Genomic DNA, 18,238 nt, shown 5'->3' with positions numbered 1-18,238 from the left:
CTGATTTTTAATGTTCATTTAAAGATTAGAAATAAAACTACCAGAGAATAAAAACACCTCATGTCTTTATTAGAAAACAAACAAACAAAAAAACTGTTGCCGTTGAGTTGATTTTCACTCATAGTGACCCTTTTGGACAGAGTAGAACTGACCCATAAAGTTTCCAAAGGGCGGCTGGTAGACTCGAACTGCTGACATTTTGGTTAGCAGCCGTAACTCTTAACCACTAGGCCACCGGGGTTTCCTCTTTATTAGAAAGGTGGTACAAAACATTGGCTCACCCCAGCAAGGTTAGGGGCTGTTTAAACACACTCAGTGCTCAAATTATTCCTACCTTTGAGTGTCCCCTGTCAGAGTCATGCAGCAATTTCATCACAGATGAGATTTCCTCCGCTATCACGTGGTTGATTGGTATGATCTAGAATTACATAACATAAAATTTTCTCTAGCCCCTTCATTTTATAGATGAGAAAACTCGGGCCTAGAATGGAGTGGTGGTTTACAAACAAAATTAAACAAAATTAGGTCACCAAAAAACTAGTTGTAAATCCAGAACTAAAAACCCTGTCGGCAGTCATATAGACTAAAATTCCCACCCTGCAAGTCACTTTTTTGCTTCTCTGAAAGCCCTTGACAAAACTGCAGCGTGCAATCTGGGGAGCACGGTGCATTTTCGTAGCACTCTCTACCACAGATGTGGTTTTCAGATTAGCTCCTCACTCCTCATGGAAAGGAGGACCCTGAGAGAACTGGTGGCAGTGGAGAGGTAAATTTGGAAGTTGGGAGTGGAAGTCAGGAAATGGCTACAACAGCATTTCCAAGACTATTTTGTAGGATACTCATGGTCTATAAGTGGTAATTATGGGCAAAAAAGTAATCTTGGTCAGATCATTTCAGAAGCACTGTCCTTTTTTTTTTTTTTTTTTACTTTTGCTCTGAATAACACCATGTAAAGAGGATGAAAAGGCAAGGTACAGACAGGGAGAAAATGTTTCCAAACCACATATAGGACAAAAGACTCATTTAGAATACATAAAGAACTCCCCAAACTGAACAATGAAAAAATAAACACTGCAATTAAAAATGTGGAAAAGATATGAAGAGATACTTCACCAAAAAAGATCCACAGATGGCAAATAAGCACGTGAAACAATGTTCAACATCATTAGTGAAAACTAAAACCACGACAATATACCACTACATACCCACTAGAATGGCTATAACTAAAAAGACAATGCCAAGTGTTGGCAATGATATAAAGAACTGGATTTTCGTGCATCACTGGTAACAATGTAAAATGGTAAGCCACTCTGGAAATAGTTGGGCAGTTTCTTAGAAAAGTAAACATACACTTCTACGCAAGCCAGCAATCACACCCCTGGAGGTTTATCCCAGAGAAATCAAAACTTATGTTCACACAAAAACATGTATATGAATGTTCATAGCAGCTCTGTTTGTAATATCCCTCAAATGGAAACAAACAACTCAAATATCTTTCAAAGGGTACATGTTTAAATAAACTGTGGATGGATAACAAGGAAATTAGGTTGAGTGAAAAACAGCAAATTTCAGAAGATTGTATACGGTATGATTTCATTTATGCAACATTATCAAAACAACAAAATTATAGAAATAGAGAACAGATTAGTGGTTGCCACGGGCTAAGAATAGAGTAGCATGAGATTCAGCCTGCAGTTAAAAATTTGGGAATCATCAGCATACAGATTATATTTAAAGGCACGAGACTGGATGAGATAGTTTACTTTCAAGTAAGTGAATGTAGAAAAGATAAGTCCAAGGACCAAGCCCTGGGACCCTTCTACATGAGATAAGGGTCTGGAATCTTTTTTGCAAAAGAGACCTCAGAGAGGTAGCCAGAGGAGTAGAAGGAACACTTGAGAAGTGTAGAGGACTGAAAGAAAATAGAGAAAACACTGTTTTTTTTTTTTTTTAATTAACGTTATTTATGACCTTAAAAACATCAGTTTCAGTGGAATGTTGGAGAAGGTTCAAGAAAGAATGGAAGGGAGATACATCAGAGATAGTGGGTATAAACATCTTTCAAGATAAGTATGAAATGAAGAAGAGAAGCGATCGCTGGAGGGAAAGTAGGGTCAAAGACTTGGAAATTACATTATTTTTTTAGATGAGAGGAATAACAGCTTGTTTGTTATTGGAAAGGAATGATCCAGTACGTAGAAAGTGGATGATGCAGGAGAGTGAAGGAAGAACAGGATGAAGCAGGAAAAGGAAGGAAGGAAGAACACTGTCCTCGAGTACATAGAAGGAATGCAGTCAAGTGCCCAGATGGAGATACAGGAACAGTTTGTTCATAGTGACACAGAGAAGGTAGGTGGCTATATGTGATGGTACCAAACCAGTTGTCATCGAGTCAATTCCGACTCATATTGACCGCATAGGACAGAGTAGAACTGCCCCGCAGAGTTTCCAAGGAGCAGCTGGTGGATTCAAACTGCCAACCTTTTTGTTAGCTCTTAACCACTACGCCACCAGGGTGGGAGCTTCTAATTGCTTTAACTTCAGTTTAATAGGAAAAGAAGTTTCTGCTGAGAGTGAGGACAGGGGAGGAAGTATTACAGATTTGAAGAAAGAGGAGATTATGAAATAGTTGTCTGGGAAAATGAGAGAGAAGGTGGATTAGGGAAGGGGAGAATGATTGCTGAGTTGAGGTTGATGTTAATTACCATTGCTTTAAAGTGAGACCTGTCAACATGGTTGTGTGTTTTTCTTGATGCTTATTCAGTTGTTTTAGCGAAAGCTCAGAGTAGTTCAAGAGTTAGATTTAACCAGGGTTTGGTTTTGCCAGGACTAGCCCAGAAGTAAGAAATGGACATGGGAACTGAGGGTATATGTGAGGAAGTAGTTTTAATGATTACTCCCTATTCATAATGTATGCATCTTTGAATACCCACAGTGCCTAGCATAGGGTCTCATATATCAAAAGCCTAGTAAATATTTGTTGAAAGAATCAATGGGAAGGTGTAAAACCTTGGAGCTTAGCTGTGAATCAGTAATACATTGGAGAGACGGGCCAGCAGAATTTAAGCCTCCATTTGTAATACTGAAGGATTCTATGGGCAAAAAAAAAAAAAATTGAATGACACAGAAAGCATCAAAAGAAGATGGAAGAAATAAAAAGAATTGGTCATTGTTCAATCATTTCAGGACGTAGCATACAATCAAGAACCACTGGTACTGAAGGAAGGAATACAAGCCACACAAAAGTCATTGGTGAAAAGCAAGTCTTCAGAAATGGAATGCCAACTGAGATGCTTCAACAACAACAGATGCAATGCTGGCAGCACTTACTCATTTATGTTAAGAAATTTGGAAGACAGTTACCTGGCCAACTGTCTGGAAAAGATTCATATTCTGGCCTATTCCAGAGAAATTCAGTCAAACAGAATGTGGAAATTATCTAACAAAGACATTAATATCACATGTTAGTGAATTTTTTTGTTGTACTTTAGGTGAAGTTTTATAGAACTAACTAGCTTCTCATTAAACAGTTAATACACATATTGTTTTATGACATTGGTTACCAACCCCATGACATGTCAACATTCTCCCTTCTCACCCTTGGGTTCCCTATTACCAGCTTTTCTGTCCTCTCCTGCCTCCTAGTCCTTGCCCCTGGGCTGGTGTGCCCCTTTAGCCTTGTTTTGTTTTATGGGCCTGTCTAATCTTTGGCTGAAGGGTGAACCTCAGGAGTGACTTCATTACTGAGCTGAAAGAGTGTCCAGGGGCCATTGTCTAGGGGTTTTTCTAGTCTCTGTCAGGCCAGTTAGTCTGGTCTTTCTTTTTGAGTTAGAATTTTGTTCTACATTTTTCTCCACCTCTGTCTGGGACCCTCTATTGTGATCCCTGACAGAGCAGCCGGTGGTGGTAGCCGGGCACCATCTAGTTTTACTGGATTCAGTCTGGTGGAGGCCGTGGTAGATGTAGCCCATTAGTCTTTTGGATTAATCTTTCCCTTGTGTCTTTAGTTTTCTTCATTCTCCCTTGTTCCTGAGGCAGTGAGACCAGTGGAGTATCTTAGATGGCCTCTCACAGGCTTTTAAGATACCAGACAATGTTAGCAAAATTTTGCTGAAGATAATTAAAAAATGGCTGCATTCATACACTGACAGAGAACTGCCAGAAGTTCAAGCCAGATTCAGAAGATGACACGGAACAAGGAATATCATTGCTGATGTCAGATGAATCTTGGCCAAAAGCAGAGAACACCAGAAAGATGATTACTGTGTTTTATAGACTACATGAAGGCATTTGACCGTGTAGAGCATAACAAATTATGGATAATATCGCAAAGAATGGGAGTTTCGGAGCACTTAATTGTGCTCATGTGGAACTTGTACATAGATCAAGAGGCAATCAATTTGAACAGAATAAGGGGCTACTGTGTAGTTCAAAACAGGAAAAGGTGTGCGCCAGGGTTGTGTTCTTTCACCTTACTTATTCGGCCTATATGCTGAACAAATAATCTGAGAAGCTGGAAAATATGAAGCAAAATACAGGATCAGGATTGGAAGAAGACTATTTAACAACCTGAGATATGCAGATGACACAACATTGCTTGTGGAAAGTGAAGACAACTTGATGCACTTACTGATGAAGATCAAAGATTACAGCCTTCAGGACGGATTACACCTGAACATAAAGAAAACTAAAATCCTTACAACTGGATCAATAAACAACATCAAGACAAATGGTGAAGAAAACTGAAGTTGTGAAGGATTTCATTTCTCTTGGATGAACAATGTCCATGGAAACAGCAGATAAGAATCAAACGACTTATTGCATTGGGGAAATCTGATGCAAAAGACCTCTTTGAAGTGTTAAAAAGCAAAGATGTCACTTTGAGGACTAGGTGCGCCTGACCCAAGTCATGGTATTTTCAGTTGCCTCATACGGAGCCCTGGTGGCACAGTGGTTAAGAGCTTGGCTGCTAACCAAAAGCTTGGGAGTTTGAATTCACCAGCCTCTTTTGGAAACCGTATGAAGCAGTTCTACTCTGTCCTATAGGGCCTCTATGAGTTGGAATCAACTCAACGGCAACAGGTTTTTGTTTTTTTTTTTTGGTTCATATGCTTGCAAAAGCTGGATAATGAAAAAGGACAACTGAAGAAGAATTGATGCATTTCAATTATGGTACTGTCGAAAAATATTGAAAATACCATGGACTGCCAGGAGAATGAAAATATTTGTCTTGGAAGAAGTACAGCCAGGATGCTCTTTTGAAGCAAGGTTGGCTGGTGAGTTGTCATGGGTTGAATTATTCCCCCACAAAAATGTGTGTATCAATTTGACTGGGCCATGATTCCCAGTATTGTGTGGTCGTCCTCCATTTTGTGATTGTGATTTTATGTTAAAAAGGATTAGGGTGGGATTGTAACACTCTTACCCACATCACATTCTTGATCCAACATAAAGGGAGTTTCCCTGGGGTGTGGCCTGCACCACCTTTTATCTCTCAAGAGAGAAAAAGGACAGGGAAGCAAGCAGAGAGAGGGGACCTCATACCACCAAGAAAGCAGTACCAGGAGTAGGGTGTGTCCTTTGGACCTGGGGTCCTTGCCCAGAAAAGCTCCTAGTCTGGGAAAAGATTGATGAGAAGGCCAACAGAGAGAGAAATACTTCCCCTGGAGCTGATGCCCTGAATTTGTACTTTTAGCCTACTTTACTGTGAGGAAAAACATTTCTCTTTGTTAAAGCCATCCACTTACGGTATTTCTGTTATAGCAGCACTAGATGGGTAAGACACAAGTCTTCTTACTTATTTTGGACATATTATGAGGAGATACCAATTGCTGGAGAAAGACATGCTGGGTAAAGCAGAGGGTCAGCAAAAAAGAGAGACCTTCAATGAGGTGGAGTGACATAGTGGCTGCAATAATGGGCTCAAGCACAGCACAGATTGTGAGAATGGTACAGGACCTGGCAACACTTCATTCTGTTATACATAAGGTCTCTATGAGTTGGAACTAAATCAGCTGGAACCTAACCACAGCAATACGGCCAGCTGAGCCAAATGGCAAGACTGCTTGTAAATAAGCAGCAAATATATGCCGTTTTTTGGGTGCCTACTTGTTCTCTATCCATCTCACTAGGAAACCAAGGTGGTTCTTTGGATTTTACAGTAAAATATCCCACGCTAAAGAAAACCTCAAGGTCCTTATGAACTAAATGTTATGGAAAGGAACTTAGGCTATTTTTTTTTAAACTAGAAAAGGATCTTTTTCCTTAACACAAATGATTCATGACAATTTTTCTTTAAATAATAACCCTCCATGCACATTCTTTTTTAACTTAAAAAATATTTGATAAAAATTCAAGGTATTAAACACAACTGCAAAGCTTTCATGGAACTCTGAGACAGTAAAGACATTTTCTATTTGCAGTCAACCCCTTTAGGTTGTTAAGCAAAAATCCATAGAGGGATGAATTTATTCATCACAGCCACTGGCAGAAGGTTAAGTAGTGCTGACTACCAAGCTATTTGGGACTATAGAGTATCCATCCCAGGAGATATCATACATACAGCTCTCAAAATGAAGACTACGAAAACTATTTACTAACCAACCAGGTTTTTTATTATGATATTGTGTGAAGTATAAAATGGAATTACATTCGTATTAACCCATTGCCACTGAGTCTATTCCTACTCATAGCGACCCTATAGGAGAGAGTAGAACTGCCTCATAGGGTTTCCAAGGAGCGGCTGGTGGATTTGAACTGCTGACCTTTTGGTTAGCAGCTGTAACTCTCAACCACTGTGCCACCAGGGCCCCTTCCATTCAAGTAGAGTGTAAAAAATATTACATAAAACTATGCTTGGGGAAAACATTAAAAAAAAAAAAAGAATGAAAATCATAATACTGTGTTAGAGTGGTGGTTTTGTTGTTTTTTTTCCCCTTTTTATATTTTCCTCACTGTGGCTTTATTACTTAAAAAAAACAAACAAATCTTTGATGTGTTTGCAAACTCCTTAAAGACAGAGAAAATCTTTGGGATTTTTCCATGTACCCCTGACACCACTTGAGAAACCAACCGTTTTCACAGAGAACGAGTTTATTAATTCAAGGAATGTATTAACTAAAGCATTTAATAGACATTAGAAAGGAATGAGCTTATCTGACACATGTTTGTGTCATTTTACATAAATGACTTGAACTTAAGGAAAAAAAAATCTAAAAGGCGTTACTAAACAACTTTCAGGATTGAGTTTTTCACCTCCTATATTATAAGGTTCATGAGACCTGGGACAAGTGTCTATCTAGTTCTTTGCACAGTGTCTGTCACTTAGTAAGGTTCCATAATATTTGAACCATTTCGGCCTGTTGGAAACTTGGAAACACCCCAGACCTTACATTTATGAAAAACTCCTGTGCTAATGACTAAGCCCTGGGCAGGACTTTTCTATAATTTTTCCATGTCCAAATTGTTTTTCCTTTTATAGATGGAGTTTTACAGATCATAAATTTAAATGCTCAGAGAAACTTAGAAGCTGTTTCTTTTCCCCTCTCTACCGGTCCTCTCATGTCGAATTGCTCAACAGAGCTTAACTGAAATTGGCATTTTTCTAACACTAATATTTTCTATTTTTTCAGGGCTTTTCTGCCAAGAGCTTAAGAGTAGAGGGGTAAGCAGGAAAGGGGCTTTTCCTCTCCCAAGACCAAATCTTGAAAGTTTACCCTCGCATCAGCCACAGGAAGGGTTTTTTAAGTCATACCATACCAGGTTCAGTAGCTTTCCTTTAGTAGACGTTTAGGGAAACTGGGTTCTGTTTGTAGCAATGCAACTAACGAACTATGTGATCTTGGACAAATTGGTTAATCTTGAAGCTATAATGACTCAATTATAATGCTATACCACCACCCCACTCTCACTGCCTCAGAAGTTTGCTGTGGGAACACTTGAGACAATATTCATAAATGGATTTAACACCCATAGATGGTCAAGGGCCATTGCCCTAAATGTAGGCATTCTTTCATATCAGTCTTTTTTCTTTGTACTCATGCATGATAATTTCATGGCTACATTTGGAATAACAGAGGGTTAATTACTAATGATTCTTCATTTTTATAGATGAGGAAACTGAGACACAGAGAGACTGAGTAACTTGCTCAAGGTCTTGTGGCTAATAAGTAGCGGAGTCTCTCCAGTTTGGGGGGCAGTGGTTTGCCCTGTGACCTCAATTCTCTGATGGAGCTAAGAAGCAGGGGTGGATTAACAAGTAAGGAAGGCATACATGTGCTTACAGTAAGCAAGGTAAGCACTGGCTTAATTGTACTTACTTGCTAATCTGTAGTGAACACTTTCACATGGCTTTTGCCACATCAAAGATGTGAAAAACAGAGGAAATTGTGCACAACAGATTAGTAAGAACAAGTAAGCCCGTGCGTACCTTGGTTGTTGGGTAATCCATCCCTGCTAAGAAAAGCTGCTAACTTTCCATCTTTTCAGCTTCTTTATTTTTGGGAGGACAGAAGTAATGACTTCCAAGCTCTTTACGTGTCAGACTGGAAACCAAGAGTCTCTTTGGCACTTTCGGCTCCTCGTTTTTTAAGAAGGTACAGAGCTTCCTTAGCTCTGGCTTTCATCATAAAGCAGGCACCCAGACAGATGCTTCCCCAGCTGGTGGACGTGGTCCATTCTCCAGCTTCATCCTCATCATTCTTAACCAGTTATCATCCAAAGAGAGGAGGGGTGATTAGCAACCAAGATTCCCAGAGAAGCATCGGTGGGGATGGAAGTAAGGTTCATGTCACTGAGCTGTATTTCTCCAGGGAAATGCGTATTCCTAACATTTTGAGGAAACTCTGCTTCCTTGCTTGACCAGTACCCAGGACAAGGAAATCAGTTAGTTTCTCTGAGCCTTAGGTTCCTTATCCGTAGAATGAGGATTAAGAAGAGCTCATTTTAAACCAGGGCAATACTGTTCTCCATCTCACTTAGGTTCATAAGAGGACATTTATAGGGCCTGGTGAAGTTTCTATCATCTCATATCCAACTGCAGTCCAAACTCCATCTGGGCCTCCAGGATGCCCTGATGGAGTGTCGGAAGGCATTAAAGTTAAAGAGCGAAGATAAACAACAGGAATCTTTGATCCCTAGGCCTGGTATACAGTCCATTAAAAAATAGAGAAGTCCAGTTGCTCTCTCTAACCATATTAAAGCCAAGGCAGATCTGACTCTCTGCATGTTCTAGGGGCCTGTTGGCCTCATCCAGATCTAATAAAGAAAGTGGTTTATCTCTGCTCTCACTAACACTGTCACTGTCTGCACTGAGAGAGATAACAAGGGCAAGAAGAAAGTGAGATCAGGAAAGCTAAAGACCAGAATTGTCCTGCCCACATATTTGTGAGTGCTTCTTGGGACAAATCCACTGTGTGTAATGTCTCTTTTCATTCTCAGATTCTTTGTTTTCATAAAATCATAGGATTTCAAAGATTGATGGTACTTCCACATCTTTCCTTTTTCATGGAGGAAACAAAGGTGAGGCCCAAAGAGATTGATGATATTATGCTCAAAGTCACAGAGCATATTAATGACTGAGTAGGAAAAACTGAGAATATGTATTAATTGATTGGAAGACCAAAATCATTGATCATCTACTATGGACCATGGATTAAAACTTGATCTGGGATTCTTCCATGTAAGTGAGATCAGGAAAGCTGAGGAGGAGAATTGTCCTGCACACATATTTGTGAGTGCCTCTTGGGACAAGTCCATTGTGTCTAATGCCTCTTTTCATTGTCAGATTCTTTGTTTCCGTAAAATTATAGAAGAATTAGATGAATAAATATTAGTCCCTGCCCACTGTCAAGAATAATAAAATACTGGTTATGTTATTAAAAAAAAAAACCTTGAACAAGATATGATGGCATCACACAGGAGGGAGTGCCATTTTTTCTAGGAGAGGAGAATTAGAAAGGCTCTTCCAAGAAGATTATATATTTAAATATTGAAGGCCTTGGATGGTACAAATGTACTTGGCTGCTAACCAAAAGACTGGAGGTTCAAATCTGCCCAGAGATGCCTCAGAAGAAAGGCCTGGTGATCTACTTCCAAAAAATCAGTCACTGAAAACCGTGTGCAGAAAGAATTCTACTCGGACACACGTGGGGTCACCATGAGTCAGAACTGGCTCAATGACAACACACACACACATATATAGAAATCTACCTCTATCCAATTGCAGTATAATATCCATAATTAAGAGGCATATAGTCATTTAAAACAGTTTTTGGTAGAGTTAAATGCAATTTAATTGAGGTTATTTACCATATTGTTATTGTTATTTCTTGTCAAGTTGGTTCTGACTCATAATGACACTATGTGCTACAGGGTAGAACTGTTCCATAGGATTTCCTTGGCTGTAATCTTAACAGAAACAGATCGTTCGGCCTATCTTCCACAGTACCATTGGGTAGGTTTGAACTACCAACTTTTTAGGTTAGCAGTTAAGAGCAAATAATTCACACAGAATCAACTTGACGGCAGTGATTTGGTTTCTGGTTTTGGGATCTTGTTTGCCTTAGAGTCAATCTTAATAGTTATCGATTACATACTAAGTTGAAACAGAAAGTCACCCATGTGACAGGTAATATGACATGACCTAATAATGACACCATATACCAAGACTAGGAAGAACCCTGAAAGTTTACCAATTCATTTGGCTAGAACAAAACTCACATTGCCCCCATCAAACATTTTCTTAAAATTACCTAGGTGATTATTTAATCTATCTTGGAAAGACATTACAATGTTTGGAAAGTTTATTGTTGCATGAATTCCCTGAGGAATCGGCAGGTAATACTAGACTCATTTTGGGATAATTTGCTCACAGAGACAATTTGGGGTTGGTAAGAATAAATCACTTTAAGAAGAACCATTTTTCCTGCAGATTAAAGTTGCCATTAAGTGCTGAGGTACTCAGGCTCACAAAGAGTTGTTTTGCTTTTAATTGAATGCCAACTTCAGGGTATAACCTGAATGATTTATCTGGAAAAGCTAATTATTGTTGCTGTCAGGTGCCATCAAGTCGGTTTTGACTCAGCGACAGAAGGTTCTGACTCATAGAGACCCTATGCACAACAGAGCAAAACACTGCCCGGTCCTGCACCATCCTCACAATCGTTGTTATGCTTGAGTCCATTGATGGAGCCACTGTGTCGATCCATCTCATTGAAGGTCTTCTTTTTCTCTGACCCTCTACTTTACCAAGCATGATGTCCTTCTCCAGGGACTGATTCCTTTTCATAACATGTCCAAAGTTGCATTTTAACACTTTAAAGAGGTTTTTTGCAGCAGATTTGCCCAATGCGCTAAGTCCTTTGATTTCTTGACTGCTGCTTGCATGGGCATTGATTGTGGACCCAAGTAAAATGAAATCCTTGACAACTTCAATCTTTTCACTGTTTATCATGATGTTGGTTATTGGTCCAGTTGTGAGGATTTTTGTTTTCTTTATGTCGAGGTACAATCCATACCAAAGGCTGTAATCTTTGATCTTCACCAGTAAGTGCTTCAAGTCCTCTTCACTTTCAGCAAACAAAAGCTAATTATTGTACCTCAATTCTACAGAACTCAACATTTGTTTAAGCTACCACCTGTGGGCACACAAACAAAAAAAACACTACTTGCCAAATGCCATTTTAAGTGCTCTACGTACACTTGATGCCTTAGAATTATGGTGTTGAAGAATACTGAATATACCATGGACTGCCAGAAGAACAAACAAATCTGCCTTGGAAGAAGTACAGCCAAAACGTTCCTTAGAAGCAAGGATGGCAAGACTTCATTTCACATGCTTTGGACATGTTATCAGGAGAAACCAGTCCCTGGAGAAGGACATTATGCTTGGTAAAGTAGAGGGTCAGCAAAAAAGAAGAAGACCCTCAATGAGATGGATTGGCACAGTGGCTGCAACAATGGGCTCAAGTACAACAACGACTGTGGGGATGGTGCTGGGCTGGGCAGTGTTTCATTTTGTTGTACACAGGGCCACTATGAGTCAGAACCAACTCGAAGACACCTAACAACAACATACATTTTCGTAGTTAATTCTCACAATAACCCTTTGAAATTATTATAACCATTTTCCAGATGAAGAATCAGAGGCTTCAACAGGTGACATCATGTACCTCATTTCACACAGGTAATAAGTGGTACATCTAGGATTTACTTTTGCATTCTCTACTATGATGCCATAAACATCAGACCAGGCATTTCAGAATATGCAACAATACAAAAGTCTTGGCTTTCGATCTCTAGGATCTTACAATGTGCTCGGGAAGTCATATTTATGAAAGCATTCTAATAAAAAGCAAAGTGAGGTAGTTAGTTGCTAAAGCGTTAGGAGCAAAGTTCTATAGCAGTATTTAAAAAGAAAAAGGGAGGTCTGGGAAGGCTTCTTGAAGGAGACGGAACTTGTGTGAAACTTTGAAATAAATTAATTTCTACAAGTTATCATGGGGAAAAAGAGAATTCTGGACAAGGGTTCTTGAACAAAGATATTGGGCGTGTTTGGGGCTCACAGGGTAGGTAAATATAGTTCATGTTGCATGAGGGCCTATACCAAAAAAAACAAAACAAAACAAACAAACCCATTGCCTTTGAGTCGATTCCAACTCATAGTGACCCTATAGGACCAAGTAAAGCTGCCCCATAGTGTTTCCAAGGAGTGCTTGGTGGATTCAAACTGCTAACCTTTTGGTTAGCAGCCATAGCACTTAACCACTGCACCACCAGGGTCCATAAGAGAGCATAAGTCTTGAAAAATAGATGTAAGCAAAAAAGAGCAAGACCATAGATTATTCCCCAAGGGTGAAAAAAAAAATTGGAAGGGTTTTAAAGCTACGAAAATTCTAATATATTTCAGTGGATACAAACTTTGTCATTTTTTTGAGGCAATCTACTCAGCAGACGATATTCAATAACGTTATCTAATGTGACTTTTCTCAGATCATCTCTCTCTAGTATCCCTTCACCACCATCTACCTAGAAAAGTATGGGATTTGAGGAGAAGGAAGTGATTACTTAGGAAGCATGAAAAGAGGGACTTAATTGGTAGGCAGAGCTCTTTAAAGTGTTAAAAAGCAAGATGTCACCTTGAAGACTAAGGAGCTCCTGACCCAAGCCATGGTGTTTTCAAGCGCCACATATGCACTTGAAAGCTGGACAATGAATAAAGAAGACCAAAGAAGCATTAACACTTTTGAATTATGGTGTTGGGGAAGAATATTGAATATATCATGGACAGCCAAAAGTACAAACAAACCTGTCTTGGAAGAAGTACAGCCAGAATTCTCCTTAGAAGCAAGGATGGCGAGACTTGGTCTCACATACTTTGGACATGTTATGAGGAGGAATCAGTCCCTGGAGAAAGACATCATGCTTGGCAAAGTCAGAGAAAAAGAGGAAAACCCTTGATTAGATGAATTGACACAGTGACTTGCAACAATGGGGTGAAGCATAGCAACAATTTTAAGGATGGCGCAGGACCCAGTAGTGTTTCCTTCTGTTGTACATAGAGTCACTATGAGTCAGAACCAACTCGACGGCACCTAACAACGACACCAATATGGATAAAGAGACCTCGTGGCCCAGTGGTTAAGAGTTTGGCTGCTAGCCAAAAGGTCGACAGTTCAAATCCACCGCATGCTCCTTGGAAACCCTATGGGGCAGTTCTGCTCTGTACTATAGGGTCACACTGAGTTGCAATCAGCTTGATGGCACTGGGTTTGGTTTTCGGTTTTATGGATAAAGACACCCATACAAATGTATCACTGCTCTTGTGAGTATAGAATATTTGGTAACACATAGTAGGCCTATCACTATTCATAGTGATCCACAGCTGACCGTAGAGACTACCTTTAGTCTCTCCTCACTGTAGTCCAAACAACACACCTTGACAGAGATGACTTTTTTTTCCTTCAAATCTTTTTTTATTTTTTTTTTTTTGTGTTTTGGTGAAGGTTTACGCAGCAGTTTAGGTTCCCACTCAACAATTTCTACACAAATTTTTCAGTGACATTGATTACGTTCTCCACAATGTGTGAACATTCTCATTATTTCTGTTCTGGTTGTTTTGTTACCATTAATCTAGTTTCCCTGCCCTCTTATATCCCCATCTTTGTTTTGAAATAATTGTTGAATGTCTAGTCTCATATAGATGATTTTTTAAAGGAGCACAGTACTTATGGGTGCCATTTATTATTTTTTGAGCCAATTTATTATTTAGCTACAGGTGATCTCTGAGGTTAGTTTCTGTTCAAGATTTGAAGAATATCTCAGGGCAATTGTCTTGGGGAGTCAACTAATCTAAACCAGTCCAATAGGTCTGGTTGTGTTTTTTTGTATCTAGGAAGCAGAAATTCCACAAGTGGATGGCTTTAACAAAGAGAAATTTATTCTCTCACAGTCTAGTAGGCTAGAAGTGCAGATTCGGGGCATCAGCTCCAGGAGAAGGCTCTCTCTGTCAGCTCTGGAGCAAGGTCTGTGCCATCAATCTTCCCTTGGTCTAGCAGCTTCTCTGCACATAAACCTCAGGTCCAAAGGGCATACTCTGGTCCCGGCACTATTTCCTTGGTGGTGTGAGGTCCTCCTGTCTCTCTGCTTGCTTCTCTCTTTTATATCTCAAAAGAGATTGGCTGAAGACACTATCGAATCTCATAGTTCTTATCAATACAACTGCCACTAATCCATCACAGTGATGAAATTCCATCACAGTGATGGAATTTTCAACACGTGGGGAAATCACATCAGATGACACAATGGTAGACAATCATACAATACTGGGAATCATGACCCAGCCAAGCTGACAGATACTTTGGGGGGACACAATTCAATCCATGACAACTAATTTCTTCTTTGAGTCTTTGGTTTCTTTCTTTCTTTTTTGCTTCTATTGGACAAGTAGAGATCAATGGTTTTTTATTTCTTTTGGTTGAGTAGAGACCAGTAGTTGTGTCTTAGATGGCCGTTCATAAGCTTTTAAAGCCCCAGACACTACTCACCAAACTAAGATGTAGAACATAACTTTATGAACTGTATTATACCAATTGACCAAGATGTCCCACGAGACTCTAGTCCTAATCCTTCAAACCGAGAAACCCAATCCCTCAGGGTGTTTGCTTATGGTCAGAGGTGACTTTTAATACACGTGTCACTGTTGTTATTGTGTGCCGTCAAGTTGATTGTGACTCATAGCAACCCTACAGGATACAGTAGAACTACCCCATGGGGTTTCCTAGGCTGTAATCTTTATGGGAGGAGATCACCAGGTCTTTTCTCCGTCGAAGTGGCTGGTGAGTTCAAACCACCAACCTTTCAGTTAGCAGCCAGTGCTTAACCTTTGCACCACCAGGGCTCCTGAATATGTCACTAATACCCTCAAAAAACTTTGCTTGCTTTCTGTGGAGAATGAAATAAAGTCCTAACTTCTCAGCTTTTCATCAAAATTTCCCCTGCTGAATTTTCCAATCTTGCACCTCATTATACCTTCCTTCCAACTCTAAGTTCTTTTCATACTAGGCTCCCACCATCCCACCAGTATATATGCAGTGTCCTGCCTTTGCACTTTTTCATGGTGCTATCCCTTCTTCCTGAAGTACCCTACCTGTCCTAAGACTTGAACATCTCTTCAGGCTCAAATGAAAGCATGTAAGAGAGAATATTCCATCCCCATCTTCTGCCTGTACACTATCGTGCTCGTTGTGTGTGTATCTGTCTTATCTCACAACTCCCTCCCATCTGTGTTTCTTTCAAGAACAGAAATAACATCTGGTTCATTTCTGTATCCACAATGTCTTGCATAAGGCTTATAAAATGTTGATTAAGTTGAGTTAAATAGTCACTAATGGTATCTATTTCTATAACTACTTTCATTCCAACAGTGAACAGAATGTACTTATCCCATGAAGTGAAAAAAATGTAAATGTTTTTCTGATGTATTTAAATAATATGCCATGTTTGATCCATTGTCTGTCTGTATTCATGGAGCCACAAACTCAGATGCTTAGGTCAAAACTTTTATAGAACTCATGTATAATGCAGGAATCAAAACATTTTTAAGGGCAAGTTATTATTTTTCAAGAAGCATCTTTCTACGTAACAAAGAGGTTCAATTCAATGACCTCACTTTCTTGATCCCAAGGTAGCTGTGAAACCTAAAGAAGTAGCCTGCGGTGCTTGAGATTAATACTATGGGGACAATTCATCTAGTTTAATCTTGAGCATAGTGTACTTAATACAAATACTGTACTTATGAAGCCATTCATTTTCATAACAATGACGTTGTACCCTGGGGAGATCAGTCAAAGTTCTCTATCAGTCATTGCCACTGGCCAACCCTCCGTCTCCACTGAAAATGTTGGTTCCTTTTCTACTCTAAGTATTTTTAGCTTGTTTTTATGCATTAATATCTGTTTGCGTCAGTGTTGTCGACATTAAACTTCACATATAAAAATAAAATGGCCATACCAAAGCCTGATCACCCCTATCATTTTAGTCATTTTAATTTAACAAATGAATTGGATCGGCAATTTAATAATCTAATTTAATCTATGTAGCTGATTTGGAATTCAAAGAATGAGTGAAGACATGGCCTTGGGTTGCGTGTGTGTGACACATACCTATCTGAAAGGATACAGTAAACCCGAGCAACTATAGCCTGAAACCTGGGGTGGAAGGACAACTTTGGCATGAGAAAATATTTTAATTCTCGTTGCTGTAGACAGGGGAGGCCCTTGTCTAGAGGTAAGATGAAACCATATAGGAAATGATTTTAAAGGAATGGGAGTCTCCTGACAATGTTCAGGCCAGATGATAATATATTTCTAAGTAAAGCCATGGTGGTATTCATTCATCCATTCATTCAACAAGTGTTTATTGAAGGCTCTGCCAAACACTGTTTTACGTATTGGAGATGCAGCGATAAATAACAACAAAAAAATTCCTGTCATCATTAAACCTCCATTCTAGTCTGGTAAAGACAATAAATATATACATAATACAGTATCAGGTGTTATAGAAGAAAAATTAAGTAGGGTCAAGGCATGTAGAAGGAACCCTGGTGTCGCAGTCATTAAGCGTTCAGCTGCTAACAAAAGATCAGCTTAACTAGTAAAAAATGTCTGTCTTGAGCATTGTGCTCTTTTAAGGACTATCTATATGGGACCAACTTGACAACAGCAACTTGAAAGATTAGATAGGAACCTTAGGGGGCAATGAGTTTATGTGAATGGGGAGGAACAACTCAGAAGAAGAGGGTGAGAATAGTTGCACAAATGGAAGAAGGTAATCACTGTCACTGAATTGTACATGTAGAAAAGGTTGAAGCTGTGTGTGTGTTGCTGTGTATATTCTCAACAACAGCAACAAAATTAAAAAAAAAAAAAAACTCCCGATGGGAGCAGGATTCTTTGGAAGTTTCTATATAAACAATCAGGTTATTTAAAAATAAATATTTCAGTCAATCCATCATCCATCCATCCATATACATTATCTCCAATCTCTAAGCCTTTCTATCTCTTTCCTGGCTTACTTCCGAGTAGGATCTCTAGTATCTCTAGTACAATTTTGGATAAAAGTTATAAGAGTAAACATTCTAACCTAGTTCTGGATCTTAGGAAGAAAGCATTCCGTCTTTAATCATTAATTATAATGCTAGTTTGTTCATCAGAAGATGTTTCTTTCTATTCCTAATTTTTGGAGAATATTTTAATGACAAATGGGCATTGGCTCTTCAAATTTTTTATGCATCTATTGAGATGATTGGATTTTCCCTTTATTCTATTAAGATGGTGACTTACTGGTTGATTATTAAATGTTAAGCTGACCTTGCATTCCTGAGATAAACCTCACTTGACACTGATTATCCTTTTTATATTTTGCTTGATTCAATTTTCCAATATTTTCTTTGGGCTATTTACACTTGTGTTCAAAAGGGATATTGCTTAACACTTCCTTCCCTTGGAATATAATTGTTTGGTTTTTGTATTACAATTTTGCTAACTTTCATAAATTTAGTTGTAAAGAGTTCCTTGGTCGTCTATCTTAGCACCTGTGTACAATGGTTAATTTCTTCCATAAATATAGAATTCACCTGTGAAGCCATCTGAGCTAAGACTTTTCTTTGGGAGAAGATTTTTTATAACAAAGCCAATGCCTGCTTCAGTTATCTATTGCTGTGTAACAAAAACACTCCAAA

Source organism: Loxodonta africana, chromosome 3 (assembly GCF_030014295.1).
Source record: "Loxodonta africana isolate mLoxAfr1 chromosome 3, mLoxAfr1.hap2, whole genome shotgun sequence".
Taxonomy (NCBI): domain Eukaryota; kingdom Metazoa; phylum Chordata; class Mammalia; order Proboscidea; family Elephantidae; genus Loxodonta; species Loxodonta africana.
This window is presented reverse-complemented; position numbering follows the sequence as displayed.